Source organism: Lygodium microphyllum, chromosome 12 (assembly GCF_053477565.2).
Source record: "Lygodium microphyllum isolate KBCC chromosome 12, Lygodium_microphyllum_v1.1.10, whole genome shotgun sequence".
NCBI lineage: Eukaryota > Viridiplantae > Streptophyta > Polypodiopsida > Schizaeales > Lygodiaceae > Lygodium > Lygodium microphyllum.
Window position 1 is genome coordinate 97,501,018 of NC_141146.1, and position 11,156 is coordinate 97,512,173.

General features: G+C 40.6%; 1 pseudogene; it reads right to left on the reverse strand.

Annotated features, from left to right (window-relative positions):
* Nucleotides 1-7,641: 7,641 nt before the first annotated feature.
* On the reverse strand, nucleotides 7,642-10,424 carry LOC148028075 (putative zinc transporter At3g08650 pseudogene; annotated as a pseudogene).
* Between the last annotated feature and the right edge of the window lie 732 nt (nucleotides 10,425-11,156).

Consider the following 11,156-nt stretch of genomic DNA (forward strand, 5'->3'; position numbering starts at 1 on the left):
ACTCTAGAAAAAACATCCACCTTGCATGAACTACCCCACAAATTGCGATCTCATCAATTAGATGTATGAGTAAGTGTACTTGAGTAGTCAAAATGGAGTGAGAAAAAGTTTCCTCCACCAAAAAAACCACCTCAATGGATAATACTCGAGCCTCTTGCAGTGTATTTGGATCGATTTCCTTCAAACTTACAAATCTACCAACATGCAATTGAGAACAATGATTAGTTTTGTCCATAAATTCAAGCGGGTTTACTATGTGATGTACGTAATATGTAAACTAAAAAATAAGTATAAGGTATACATACCTCGGGAGCTCACCCCTCTTGTAAATGATATCATGCACATCTTTCGAAGCACAATGGGATATGCTAGTACGAAGGATGAACTGTATGTAAATATTCATACATTGTTAATTAGTCCACATAGTTACTCCACTAATTAATATATTTATGGCTATGAAAATCCTTACCTGAATTATTTTTTGCCAATCATGAGACTTTAAACCAGATAGTTTCTCCACACCTCTTTTCTTTTTCTTTATGAAAGCTCCGTTGAGGCATCTCATATATACTGTGGGAGTTCGAAAGCTACATATTTGCTGCTTCACCATCTTTTCTTCGGTCGTCGACAACATCCAAGGTGCACGCGGTAACTCCATCTTTCCTTTGGGTCTAATGCGTGGCCAAGCTCGTCTCATATGTCCAATGCTACATAAATCCTCCCTAACATTGACAGAAAACATAATGTAGAGGCAACATTCTTGTTTATATGCATGGGGTCCAACAGGTGATTGATCTTGAGTTCAGTCCAATATGGGAGACGAAAAAATATAGAGAATCTAAGGTACAAACAATATATTATTTCTTATTCTCATAATGGAGTGTACTTTAAAGACAAAAAAAAGAAGTAAACTAGTTACCGACTCATGCCGAGTGGAGGATGATCATTGGTGTGTGTCCAAGTGTCCTTCCAATCTTGAATGGTCAGAGATTGTGGAGTTCTTCCATTAGTGGGGGGTGCATATTTAGGGTGGTTAATAGGAAGAAAACGATGATGATTGTGATAGATAACTTCTTCAAGCATGTCAGTCTAGAAGAAACCAGAGAGGGACCGCAAATTGGACATGCACGATATCCTGATGTAGTTAAACTTGTAAAAACAAGTGGGTTAATGATGACATATATTTGATTAAGGGTAAGAATGAATAAAATAGAGTATTTAACTACGTGAACACTCTCCATAGCCTGGAAAGTTATGCATGGTCCAAAACAACATGCCCTTTAAAGTGAAATCTCTAGAGGACAATGATGCACTCACATCTTGTACCTCAATACCTTTCCATAGCATTTCTAGCTCCTCGATCAAAGGCTCTAAGTAAACGTCCATGTTTTTTACTTTGTGTTTTCTAGGAATAAAAAGGGACAACATTACATGTCCCTTTTCTTATTGCCATGGACGGAGGAATATTATAGTTCACCAATACCACTAGCCATACACTATATGAGGTGCTTTTGATGCCAAATGGATTTATTCCATCTAATCCTAGACCAAATCTCAAATTTTTGGGCTCTTCTTTGAAAGTAGGCCACAAATTGTCTACGTGTTGCCAAGCTGGTGTGTCTGAAGGAATTCTCCACTTTCCATCACTTGAATGGTGACTAGCATGCCATGATATGTGTCTCGCAATAGATTCACACTTAAACATAAGTTGAATACATGGAATAATAGGAAAATGTCGCAAAACCTTACGAGGCACATCCATTGATTTCATCTCCTGGTTGTATCTTGGTTCACCACAAATAGGACACTGTCGTGCAGATGCATGATCCCCACGAAACAAGATGCAATCATTGACATATGTATGGATTTTAACGTAATTGAGACCTCCAAGAGATGACAAGAAAAACCTTGCTTGATCCCTTCTAGTTGGTAATTTATTTCCATTTGGAAGCATTTGTGACAATAACCTCTATATATTGTACAAACAGAGTTAACAAACCGCTAATATTGTCTAGAAGCATTTATGAATTAATATCAAATGATACATACTTCAATAATGCATTCAAGCTAGCATTACTCCATCCATAAATGGTTTGTAAGTTCAGTATCTCGAGAGATGCATGTACAACGGAGTAGGTGTAACCTTCGTACAATGGAGTTTTCGACGCTATGTGTAGCGGATCATCTGTCTCTCTATTTGAAGAGGGCTGCTATCATCGTCATCAATCTCTACTCTTCTTGAGGACTCTGCCTCCTTGCATGGACGCTTCGTAGCCTCTTGGAGGGACCATTTGAGGATGTGGTACCACATCCCACTCAATTAAAAAAAGGAGGTTTTGTTTAATGGTGAAGACGCAACATAGACCAATAATATTTGTGCAAATAAAGCAATGAAAGTTACTGGGTCTTTTTCTTGGTCCAACTCTCCATACATGATGAGGTGTGACATTGTGATTTGACGTGCTCGAAAAAAACATCCTCGACAACGATCACACATACATTTGATTTTCCGTCGTAGCCAAGCGTCTCGATTGTGAAGACGCAATGTCTCATCCTCACTGGAGGATGTACTGTTTGTTGACTCAGCATGTCCCATACTAGTAGAAGATGACGATGTAATTACACCTGAATCATAATGATATATATGATTTCATTTGGTATATATGTTTTATTCCATAAATGCATTGATACTTACAACATGGAGGCAAACATTTTGATATTGAAAGACTAGAAAAGTCATGTTGATCCAAAAACAACTAAAAGCTAGTATCTAATCAGTTTAATTATAACTGCGTGTCTATCAACGTTGTCGAAGGGTTTTTGAAAGCAAAGTCGTGACCACAGAGGTTCTTGAGAAATTCCAAGATAGAAGATTAATCAAGTGAGATCAGGCTATGCAACAGTAAACTCCAAACTCTTCATATTGAAAGCAAAGATTGTTGATTTAACATGCATTTGTTCAATAAACTTGCTGTTCACAGCCTGAAGAGCTATTGAATCCAAGCACCACCGGTTCCAGTAATCAAAGGCCAGTTTCTAAGCAGTAGTTTTTACCCTGCACAAGTATGACATACACTATGATACTACTTTATTGCTGGGTTCCATGACTTTGCTGAAGGCTAGGTTTGCCTCCATTTCATGTTGGATTCCATGGTAAGTTCAGCTGTTAAACATATCAAGACAACTCATACACATCATAACTATCTAAATGGCTAACATCACGATTGATCCCTTTTACCAGAAAATTAGAGGATTATTACTTCTGAGAAACTCCAAGATGGACCCATTACTTACACCTCTATAAACTGAAAAGCAGGACTTGTAAAAGCACAAGTTCTCATCTCAAGAACTAGTAGCTTTTAGAAATAATTGGTTTGCTGAAGCAGGTCTATGATTGAATGACCTATAAATTGAAGGCAGATCCATGTGTGACAATATAGCTATTCCCTGGTAGACTGTAGTCAATAATCCCCATACATCCATAACTTGTGAATGTAATATATGCTCAACCACGGCTTGTCGCTGGTGATTCGGCAATTCTCTTCAACATGCGAAACTTTAGACATCCCTGCCACAGTTGCCAAAACACCAGGAGTAGTACGAGCAAATCGCAAAACACATTGTGCAGGTGATCCACAAGAAACTCTAAACCACTTACTATATAGGAAAAAAAAGAGAATTTGCTAGTTAGATTTCCACATAACTAGAAAGAGTCTAATATAGGAAAAATCAAACTTTACTAGATTGCCAATCTAGAAACATAGTTTCCAATATAGAAACATTTTTCTAGTTAACTTACCATATAGAAAGCTTTTTTTGGTAAACTTACTATATAGGAAGTTTATTATCATAACTATCTATATAGTAACTTTATAAAAAAAAGTTACTATATAGTAACTTCAGAAATAGACATTATCTATATAGTAACTTCATCAAAAAAGTTACCATATAAGAAATTATAACATATCACATCTATGTAGTAACTTTATCATATAAACTTAGCATATAGGAGGCATATAATGACAAAATCAAATCTCATAGAATGTCATTTTAATTTTTTTAAATAAATAATAATAATAAAATACTTGATTTAAAAAGTAATTTTAATAAAGTAAAAGTGAATAATAGAATTTTTGCCAATTAAGTAGCAAACTATAATGTGAAATCCAAATTGTCCCTAATCTACTACATTAACATTATCTAAGGCTTAAACTTCCGATGATTGTATCTTTTATTATAACTTGTTTTTGCACCATGAGCCACTGTACACTAAGTGTAACTTGAAGATTATATTTCTCCAATGCTTACCAGCCAAGCAAAAGAAGCCACTGACCCATCATTGTTGCCAAACCTCCAAGAGCATATAAGAGTCGTCCACATCATATTTATAAGCATTAACATGCTGTCCAGATGTACTTGCATACCGCTTATATTCATTTGCATGTTTTTGCTGTTCATATTCATAAGATGCATGTAGATCATAGTGTGTACCATCAGCACATACATGTTGTCCATAAGCATAAGCATTTAATTCAAGTGTACCATCAGCATATACATGTTGGCCATAAGCAGAAGCATTTGATTCAGGTCTTGCTGTTTTTTCCATAACCGCCTTCATAAGAGCAATACACTAATCAGTCAAAACTCCAAGTTTGTGAATTCTAGCCTGTGTTTGAAGTCAACCTTGTTCACTAGAGCTGGAGCTATTGATCTCAACTGCCATTGCAGTCAAGTTGAAGAGATATGTTGTTCCTTGAAAAATATAAGTCCAAATAAGGTGTATGATAGCTTGACTCGAAGGTTAGGATTTCTAGTATCAAGTAGAAATCCTGGTTTGAATTTAGGAGTAGCAATACCCCTCTCTGTTTAAGAATTTCCAGAACTGTCCACAGTGAACTGCTAGTGAACTGCCGGTACTAAATAGGCTCTAGCTCGAGAAATATGTGTCCAAATGAGACGTTTGATGGCTCCGCTTAAAGCTTATGATGTCTAGTATCAATTCTATTTGTTCCTTTGTCGTTAGAATGATGCTACTAATTTCTGTAGCAACTTTCCCAAATCTGTCCCTGTTAGGACTGCACCCTATTTTGGCCCTATTCCAAGTGTTTTGAGTACTTCTTATCCAACTTGAGTCAATACCCAATACCTATACACTCAAATGAGTAGGAGAGAGCATTCTATGAATATTGCATTGCAAGATTTCATCCCCAAAGCATCATACCCTTGAGAATGCTCCATCGGTCTTCCATAGGCAATAGGTTGATGACGAGAAGTCAAGTGGCACAAGATTCTTCAAATAGATCATTGCTGAGCCTTCAAGAAATAGTTCAATCTCTTCAATGTTGGGGAAGAACCTTCAAATTTTGTCAGTCACTGATGCTAAGAACATTCAGGAAGTGTTGAAGAGAAAAAGACCCATGAAATTCTTCAAAATTTTTGAACAATTTTAGTGCTGTCCAAAACTGTCAATCCTAGAGTTTGAAACCTCATAGCCATGCCCTAACTAAGCTTCAAGCTCAATAAGTAGAGATCTCAAGGAGTGGAATAGATGAAAACCCCATGATTTTGAAGAAGAAATCTAAGATTTACTTGCTGCTGTAATCAACTGTCAAGGAATAGGCCTAACAAAGACGGTGATGGAAGATGCTTAAGGAAGGTGCTTTTGAGCAAAAGTCCTCAAGTGAATCTGCTGAAGTTTATCCTGGTAGTCATATTTCTATAGAAAGCATAGTTCCAGATATAATTGATGATGCTAATGCAATGTATGAATTTGGATCCCTAGTGACCCAGGAGACAATCAGATCTTCTCTGAAGCATGGGAAACTGCCATTGGTTGCATGTTGTATTGCAGCAGCAAAAGGTTTCAAGATTCGAGTTATTGTACACTTGGATCATGAGAATAATGAACAGGATGCCATGGCTGCATTGGAAATGGGTTTTGACTCCATTATGAGGAAACTTGCTTGCTAAATCATCGAGAAAACCCAGAGAGCTTGGCAAGGCCAGATGCAAGTGGGCTGAAACAGAGCAAGATGATGCCAGCAATACAGTTCCACCTTATACTTCCGGCAAAGAAGGCGTCAAGAATGCCGTGTGACAAGACATTTGGAGGTGGTGATGATGCGTTTAATACCTTCTTCAGTGAGACTGGAGCAGGGAAGCATGCTCCTAGAGCAGTGTTTGTAGATCTGGAGCCCACTGTTATCGATGAAGTTCGCACTGGCACCTACAGGCAGCTCTGCTTGATCGGATCCGCAAACTAGCAGACAATTGCAACTGGTCTTCAAAGCTTCTTGGTCTTTAATGCTTCTGCAAACTGTTGTCTCAATGGTTGCATTATTGATGGATGGCAATCGAGTTATTGATGCGATGGGAAGCCTTGCATCTCCCAGATAACCTGCCAGCAAGCAAGGTGTCTCACAGGCTTGAAGGATTCAGTCTCTGGCCTCATGCGCACCCTACAGGATGGAGACCTTCATGATGGAGTTACTCAGGCCTACCAGGTTGGGGATAGCATCTGCCACTTGCCTCCTAACCTCATGGAGCTTGAGGACCTGTGCCCCATTTTATTCCTCCAGTCATGGAACTTTCTGTTGACAGAAGAAGAGAGGGAAAGCCTGTCTGCATATATCCCAGACATGGACGAGTCGACCTTCAAGGAGACTTTGACACAGCTTTTTGCAGGGAGTAATTTCAACTTCAGTAGTCCTATGACAGACTTATTGTAGCCCAACTGAAGGGTGGGCTCTATAACCCGGAGATTGCAAAGTACAGAGAAGGTCTGAGGCTGCATCAGCAAGCAGTTCTGCTGTCATCAGCAAGCAGTTCTAATGTTGCCAAAATTGATCATCTTCTGAAACGATTGTCTCTAGGTAGTGGAGGCCGTATGAATCGTAGAAGCCATTCACAAATATCAGCGAAAGGTTCCAGTCAGGTTGTGAACAAAGCTTGTGGTAAAGATACTGGGAAGATTCAGAATAGCACAATTGTAGGAAAAAACAACTGAATCTCAGAAAAGTGGCCATAAAGAGATGGACAGGTATCCTCCTCGGGTCTTCCTTTGTGCCTACATGATAATTGGGCATCCAGAGGCTGTTTTCAGCACCCAAGGAGAACGGGAAGTTGCATTGTCAAAAGCTGCAAGGAAGCTTGTTCCAAAATTTGAGGCTCTAGTATCCACTATTTTAGATGGCCCACCATCTACATCAACTACAAGACCATCATCATCGAACTCTGCTGGGGAGAGAAAGGCAAATTGGGATGCAGGAAGCTCTTCAGTACGGCCCTTGCTGTGCAGCTTGCAGAGTTTGATGCTGCCTGAGGAAGCTCTTCAGTACGGCCCTTTGCTGTTCAGCTTGCAGAGTTTGATGCTGCCTGGTGCTCATACCTCTATCAGTTTGTGGCTTGGAAGGTGCAAGATGCCCAGATTTTGGAAGAAGATCTTATGCGGGTCGCTTGTCAATTGGAGCTTTCCATGTTACAGAAGTGCACCAAGATTTTTGATGACACTGATAATGCTAGAGCCGATGCAAGTCATGACAGTCAGGCCATTCAAAAACAGGTGTTGGAAGATCAGCAACTTTTAAGAGAACGAGTGCTGCATCTCACTGGGTCTGCAAGTGTAGCAAGAATGGAAGAAGCATTATCAGCAGCTCGAACCCTGTTTTCAGAAGCACGTGAGAGAGGAAGTCCTCCTCCCTCCCCATTTGCATCTCCACAGAAGTCCAAGTCCTGTGCCCCTACTCATTTAGGTTTACTGTCAAGGACTGGTTACCAGATCTTCCACTCAATAGAGAACTTAACAACTTCTAATAAGCATAGGCCTGAACAATACTGGAATAGAGGTCTTGACCTTTGAAAAGTTCTCAATATCCAAACAAATAAACTATGATTGGCATATACAACAACTGGAAGAACCAAAATATTTGATGTAAAAATAGTGATTGAAGAGAAACCTGACTAATGTATTATCAAAACTGAAGCACTTTACGCCTAACAGCTTTAAGTTTCTTCTCAATGTAAGGACTCACTAATGCTATCTCAAAATAAAACTTACCAAGCTTATGCGATGTTGCAAATTGACAAGCAACAGCATCAGGATATGAGATCCCATTTACATTATGTGCGGCAAGGTAGGACTCAGGAGCATGTGTTTGTATCTGTCAAGTCATGGACTCCAAATGGTGCTGGTCAAGGAAAAGTTGATGTCAGTATTTCAAAAACATCACCTTTTCCTTAGTCAGAACTACAGCACTTCCACATCACCTTAGTCAGAAGATTAGAAAGCCTCCAAAAAAATATGCAACTCTCTCCATTGAACTCTTTGAAAACCATAAATTAGCATCACCAAGTGAAAAAGTTATAGTAAAGAAGCCAAGGTCAGCATATATACGACTCTAAAGGCCACCTTAAACTTATCAATAGTAGCCACTTGCAATCAGGCATGAAAGCTATCCATGTTATTACTTCAGCGTGACCTTGCCCCAGGGATAAAATGCTTCCATCTGATATGTCATACATGTGCATGCTCTTATCAGAATGTGATCAGACTACTTATGACCCACTAGGATCAATGCGAACCTACCACAGAAAGGGGCAAAAGACATCAGAAACTATGATGACAAATATTGTACACAAACCCAATGTCTTAAAGATCAAAAGTAGCAAATCTGCAGACAGAAAAAGTGAGATATAAAGAGATGTGGCTTTGCCAATTATCTTCAAGTGGTCAACCTTAAGAAGAACAAGGTTCAATCCTTATTATATTGAGCTTTCTTATTTGAAGAGAGCAAAAATCATTGTAAAAACAACATCAATTTGATCTTATGCACCATTTGTAAAACATCAAACCATTTGAAGAGCTAATCATCTGCTCTGTATGCTCGCAGAGGTCCTGATTTCGCTGTCATCGCTCCTTCCAAGCTTCCCTTCTTCCAAAACAGGATTACCAAAGCTAGGGGTTTCATCAAAGTTCTCCAAGGCAGCACTTAAAGAGTCCATAAATGCCACAGAAAGTGTTGCAGCTGAAGCTACTTGTTGAGGCTTTGCTTCCTTCAAGCTGTCAGGTACAACCTCAGCCAGAACCATCCATATCATACAGCTTACTGCAAACCCCATACACAATGGAAGGAATTTTTTAAATGCTTCCACACACATGAAAGCAAGAATTGCCACCAAAGGTTGAGGTAAGGAGGTGAAAATACTCCAAAGCATGGCACTTTGAGCAAAGGTGAAAATACTCCAAAGCATTGCACTTTGAGCAGAAATGCCACGAGATGCCAGAACCATGCTCACAGCCAATTCTTCTAGAATATTGTGCACTGCAATTTCAAGTGTAACCATAATCCCCTGCCGAAGCCCTCTAGGGCCAGCAAACAAGACTCCCACTCCTGAACCCTCACCAAAAGAGTGCAGTGTCATGATGCCAATAACCAACATCATCTTCTTTGCATCACCTCCTTTGAGATCCAACATGCTGACCTCACCATATCTTTCCAAAAAACTTCTGACAGCAAAGAATGAAGAATCCTCTGGCAATGATGCCCATAACAACCTAGGTGCCTCCATCGTACCTTTGTCCTTCTTGGACAAGGTCGAAGCTAGCTGCTAGCATTACACCTGCAGCAATACCATTGCATATCCCGGCCCATTGTGCCTACAAGTCCATAAAGAAAAATGGCAACGCACCTAAACCTCTTGCCCCTACCATGACGAGGGTGAGGAGGGCAACAGTGGATACGGCCACTCTTCTAGGCCCTTTGGACGCCGTCTTGGTGATACCACCATCGTGCACCGGGGAATTGTCGATCCTCTCTTTCTGCACCTTCGCTATGACTCATGCTGCATCGCCATAACTGCTTTTGATACCTGGTCTGTTGCTTGCTGCGAGTTGCTACAAATCCACCTGTGCAGAACCGATGCCGTGAGTGCTAGGGCTCTCCTGACAGCTTACGACAGAAATGAAGCAAAGGAGGAAGGCCATCCAGGAGGAAGGCGATCCACGGCCATGCTACGAGACGATCCATGAGGAGTCCTGCAGTGCTGTTCCAGATGAGAGTGGCATGCCGTGAAGGATCAAGGAACGGCAAATGCAAGCTGATGGGGCCGACGGTACGATCGACGATGGCGGGCTATGGCTTGTGACTATTGCAGCCACACACACGCACACACGGATGAAAGCACCGGTGCCGCGCCCCAGGGTGGAGGGGGGGTTCGTCGAGGTGGGCATCGTCCTCCTCCTCGTGGCCGTGACGATGCTGGGAGGTGTCGTCGTCTGCGGCTACGGCAACAGGACAGGGGAGGCGAAACACGGCAGGCAGGGGCAGGGGTCAGGGGCCCTTGACCTCCTTGGGGCACATGACCATGGGAACGGTCCCGGCTTCTTTCTCTCTCTCTCTCTCTCTCTCTCTCTCAAAATTAGGCGCATTATCCCTATGACAATGTGAATCACTGGATCTCTCTCTCTCTCTCAAGCTACCAAGGTCAACACCTCAAGCTACACAATCTGCTAGGGGTTCAACCCTTCTCTACCCAAGGTTACAATCTAGACCATCATGAGGCAATTTTTCCATTCCCCCATTGACCTCCAATCTCTCGGGGAACAAAGAAGCGTGTAGTGGCACCCAATAATGTGTCGCTTACCCTTCCTCTCCCTAAGAAAAGCAAGACTAAGGGGAAGAAAGCCATGAACAATGACATAGACAAAATGAGGAGGATGGACAACGAGGAGGATGGAGTTGCTATGTTTTTACTGTAGAAGTACCTAAAGATTGAAGACTTGTGTTTGGAGGTCATCTATTCTCCAACTCTTCGGTGTTTCATTCTTCTAAAACACATTGAAGATATGTTTCTGAAGTTTATACCTCAACATGGATGTATTTGAAGATATGTATAGTTTTTGGCATCAACTTTTTGTTGTTTTGAAAAATATTGTCAATATCTTTTAGTTATGGGTGAACTGTCACATTTATACTAGCTGCTTGTGTGATTTGAATTGGATTGAAGTATGTACTAGGTAGTTGCAAGAGCAACCAATTGGCAGCTGCAACCAACAAGTGCAATATTAAATTTTGTATCGGTTTGTTGGCTTATTTTGGAGCTTTTGTGCTTACTTTGGAGTCATGTAGTTTTTGGCATCACCTTTCTAATGTTCTAGA